Source organism: Lolium rigidum, chromosome 7 (genome assembly GCF_022539505.1).
Source record: "Lolium rigidum isolate FL_2022 chromosome 7, APGP_CSIRO_Lrig_0.1, whole genome shotgun sequence".
In the NCBI taxonomy this organism is placed as follows: domain Eukaryota; kingdom Viridiplantae; phylum Streptophyta; class Magnoliopsida; order Poales; family Poaceae; genus Lolium; species Lolium rigidum.
The window spans coordinates 135,881,809-135,887,050 of NC_061514.1; positions in this window are offsets into that span (position 1 = coordinate 135,881,809).

Below are 5,242 nucleotides of genomic sequence, written 5' to 3' on the forward strand. Positions count from 1 at the left end.
GGCTTATCCCAAAGGATAGGTACAAGCCACTCTCCAAAGGATTCTCCAAGTTCTCCCCAAGGTCCGATGACGACAAGTTCTCCTCCAACAAGAAGCCTAGAGTCTTCATCATCCGTGAAGAGTACACCTCCGATGAAGATGGTGAGCATGAGGACAAGCACTCCAACAAGGAAGGAGAGGGAGTGGCCGCCATCGCCATTTCCACTCCCTCTACCTCCCTCTTCGACTCTCCAAATGAGAACCTCGTCACCAACAATGCACGGTGTCTCATGGAAAAGGTATCCACGGAGGTAAAATCCCATCCCAAACCATCATCTTTGACTAACGCCTCATATATTGATGATGCCACTAGTCTCACCGTTAAACGTGAGATTATGGGTTTGGATTCCTTGGATTCTTTTCTCACTAACATGAAGGGGAACACCAAGATTCATGTTGGGGCTCTCTTAGCCCAACTTGGTGCGGCACAAGATCTTATCGAGAAGAGGGAGAAGTTGGAAAGGGAAGCGGCCTTTGAGCTTGCCAATCTCAAGGAGTAGCTTGATGATGAAAGGAATCTTCGCATGTCTCTTGAAGCTAGTGTCATTGTACTTGAAGACACGAATGAAGCTATTGTTGCACGTCTCACCAAGGATCGAGACCATGCTCTTGAGTTGGTTGGTGACCTCAAGAAGAAGATGCTCTTGCTCGAGGAAGCCAACAAAGCAAAAGACGATGAAGACCCCGATTCTTCCCATGATGAGCTTGTGGATCAAGTTACTTCCTTGAGGAGACACAATGCTCTCCTCTTGGAAGTCAATGCTCTTCAAGAAGAAGCCTTGGATGAGTACTACCGCTTGTTCAAGGAGAAGACCTCATGTTGCAGCCATGAAGAAGAAATTGCCGCTCTTGAGATCACCAAGGCCAAGCTATTGAGTTTGAGTAGCAAGCAAGAAGAGTCGTTGGAGGAATGTCTTCGTATGAGCAAGGAGAAGGATACATGTTGTGATCATGAGGAGCAAATTGCCGCCTTGAAGAGAAGGGAAGCCAAGCTCATGGAGATCAACTCCATGCAAGAAGAAACATTGAAGGAGTACTTCCCTTTGAGCAAGGACCGTGCATGTTGCACTCATGAAAGCGACATTGCCAAGATGGAAAATGACAAGCGCTTGCTCATGAAGTTGAACGCTCTCCAAGAAGAAGCTTTGATGGAACACTTCCGGGTGAACAAGGCAAAGGAAGTCCAAGTGTTTGATATTTGCCATCCTCACCCGGAGCATGAAGATGAAGTCAATTGTTTGAAGGCCAAAGTTGATAGACTCCAAGTTCAAGCCAAGTACTTGGAAGGAGTCATTGAAGCTAGAGATGGAGCCAAAGAGGGCTCTTGCAATGAAGGAGGGGCGGCTATCAAGCCAAAGAGGAAGAGGAATAAGAGGACCAAGAAGAACATATGGTGGTCCTCTTGTGGAGCAAGACACTCAATGTAGCTTTTGTTGGATATGTAGAGAACGGCTTGTATGTTGTCGATTTCTCCGGAAAGACAACATATTCCACTCTTTGCTTATTCGCCAAAGGTGACAAGGGTTGGTTATGGCATCGCCGACTAGCCCATGTCAACATGAGGACTTTGCAAAGTCTCCACAAGGGTGGCCACATTCTCGGACTAAAAGAAGATGTCTCCTTTTGCAAGGATCGTGTTTGTAGGGCTTGCGTACAAGGAAAGATGCATGGAGCTCCTCACAAGGCCAAGACTATCATCTCTACCACAAGATGCTTGGAGCTCCTACATGTTGATCTCTTTGGTCCACCATCTCATGAAAGTCTTGGAGGAAAGAAGTATTGCCTCGTCATCGTTGATGACTATTCACGCTATTGTTGGGTATTCTTCTTCAAGTACAAGAGTGAGACTCAACGGACCATGATGGAGTTTGCCAACCAAGTTCAACGCAAGTACGACAACAAGATTCTCGCAATAAGGAGCGACAATGGAACGGAGTTCAAGAACTACACATTGGATGAATTCCTCGGCGAGGAAGGAATCGAACACCAATACTCCACGCCATATACTCCCCAACAAAATGGGGTCGCCGAAAGGAAGAATCGGACCTTGATCGAAGCCGCTCGAACCATGATGATGGAATACAAGTCCAACTACAATTTTTGGGCGGAAGCTATCTCTACCGCTTGCCATGCTACTAATCGCCTCTACTTTCGCAAAGGTCTTGAGAAGACACCATATGAGATCCTCACCGGCAAAAAGCCTAATGTGTCATACTTCAAGGTCTTCGGATGCAAATGCTACATACTTGTCAAGGACACACGCCTATCCAAGTTTGATTCAAGAGCTCAAGAAGGAATTTTTGTTGGCTATGCTACGGACTCTCACGCCTATAGAGTCTTCAACAAGTCAAGTGGACGTGTTGTAGAATCTTGTGATGTGACGTTCGATGAAGATGATAGATCTTTGGAGGAGCGAAGTGCTTCTTGTGAGAAAGGAGATGCAATTCCCCGGATACCATAGGAAGGATGGGTGTGGGCATTCGCCTACCTCAAACGCTACCTTCTATGAGTACCGGGGAAGGACCAAGTTCCACCCAAGTGGAGCCATCTACACCACAAGGCCAAGCTTCTTCCGTTGATCTAACAAATGCAAGTCAACCTCTACAACAACCTCAAGTTCAACCTCAACCTCAAGATCAACCTCGACATCTACAACAACAATCAAGTCCAAGTTCACCTCAACAAGCTCAAGAACAACATACACCGCAAGCTCGTCTACCTCAACACCCTACATCAAGTGACCAAGGTCAAGCTTCAAGTTCTTCTCCGAGTGGTTCGGGGAGAGTCTTCATGGACAATAATACCCCCTATTCCCCCGAACCATCCGGATCTCATGACAATGTTGCCTCGTTCAACGACAATGGAGGTCAAGGCGAGGACCTAAACCGTGATGAAGGCCAAGAGGACTCACAAGAACCATCTCCTCAAGCCGACACTCGCCGTGAAGATCCTACTACAAGACACTTGCGTCTCAAGTCTCATTCCTTGCAAAACATCATTGGCGATCTAAAGAGAAACGTCACCACTCGGAGGCAACTTGCAAACTTTTGTGCGCACCATGCCTTTGTCTCTAGAGTGGAACCACTCAAAGTTGATGATGCTCTCAAAGATCCCGATTGGTTGAATGCAATGCAAGAAGAACTCAACAACTTCAAGAGGAATGATGTATGGACTCTCATGAAGCGCCCCGACCATTGCCGCAATGTTATCGGCACCAAGTGGATCTTCAAGAACAAGCAAGATGAAAGTGGCACGGTCATCCGCAACAAAGCAAGATTGGTGGCACAAGGATATTCTCAAGTTGAAGGCGTGGACTTTGGTGAAACCTTTGCACCCGTTGCGAGGCTCGAGTCCATCCGTATCCTTTTGGCCTTTGCCTCACATCATGGCTTTAAGTTGCAACAAATGGTTGTTAAGAGTGCTTTTCTTAATGGTCCTCTACATGAGGAAGTGTATGTAAAGCAACCCCCGGGGTTCGAGGATCCCCATTTTCCGGTGTTGGAGATATGCCCAAGAGGCAATAATAAAATGGTTATTATAATATATCTTTGTGTTTATGATAATGTTTACATACCATGCTATAATTGTATTAACCGGAACATTGATACATGTGTGTTATGTGAACAACAAAGAGTCCCTAGTAAGCCTCTTGTATAACTAGCTTGTTGATTAATAGATGATCATGGTTTCGTGATCATGAACATTGGATGTTATTAATAACAAGGTTATGTCATTGTATGAATGATGTAATGGACACACCCAATTAAGCGTAGCATAAGATCACGTCATTAAGTTATTTGCTATAAGCTTTCGATACATAGTTACCTAGTCCTTATGACCATGAGATCATGTAAATCACTTATACCGGAAAGGTACTTTGATTACACCAAACGCCACTGCGTAAATGGGTGGTTATAAAGGTGGGATTAAGTATCCGGAAAGTATGAGTTGAGGCATATGGATCAACAGTGGGATTTGTCCATCCCGATGACGGATAGATATACTCTGGGCCCTCTCGGTGGAATGTCGTATAATGTCTTGCAAGCATATGAATGAGTTCATAAGAGACCACATACCACGGTACGAGTAAAGAGTACTTGTCAGGAGACGAGGTTGAACAAGGTATAGAGTGATACCGATGATCAAACCTCGGACAAGTAAAATATCGCGTGACAAAGGGAATTGGTATCGTATGTGAATGGTTCATTCGATCACTAAAGTCATCGTTGAATATGTGGGAGCCATTATGGATCTCCGGATCCCGCTATTGGTTATTGGTCGGAGTGAGTACTCAACCATGTCCGCATAGTTCGCGAACCGTAGGGTGACACACTTAAAGTTGGATGTTGAAATGGTAGAACTTGAATATGGAATGGAGTTCGAATATTTGTTCGGAGTCCCGGATGAGATCCCGGACATCACGAGGAGTTCCGAATGGTCCGGAGAATAAGATTCATATATAGGAAGTCATTTTATGAGATTTAAAATGATCCGGAAGGTTCTAGAAGGTTCTAGAAAAGTCCGGAAGAAACCACTATGGAAGGCGGAGTCCGGGAGGGACTCCACCTCCATGGCCAGCCAACCCTAGAAGGGGAGGAGTCCCAAGTGGACTCCCCCTATGGGGGCCGGCCAACCCCCCACATGGAAGGGGGGAATCCCACCCCAAGTGGGATTCCCACCTTGGGTAGGTTTCCCTATCACATGGAAGGTTTTGGGTTCGGGTCTTATTCGGAGACTTGTAGTCCAACACTTGGGGCTTCCACCTATATAATGAGGGGCCAAGGGGAGGGGGCCGGCCACCCAAGAACCACCAAGGTGGCCGCACCCCTAGTGGCCGGCGCCCCCCTCTCCCAAACCCTAGCGGCCCTCTCTCCTCCACCACATCCCGCACGCTTAGCGAAGCTCCGCCGGATTTCTCCACCACCACCGACACCACGCCGTCGTGCTGTTGGATTCAAGAGGAGCTACTACTTCCGCTGCCCGCTGGAACGGGAGGTGGACGTCGTCTTCATCAACAACCGAACGTGTGACCGAGTACGGAGGTGCTGCCCGTTCGTGGCGCCGTGATCAAGATCTTCTACGCGCTTTTGCAAGCGGCAAGTGAACGTCTACCGCAGCAACAAGAGCCTCATCTTGTAGGCTTTGGAATCTCTTCAAGGGTGAGACTCGATAATCCCCTCGTTGCTACCGTCTTCTAGATTAA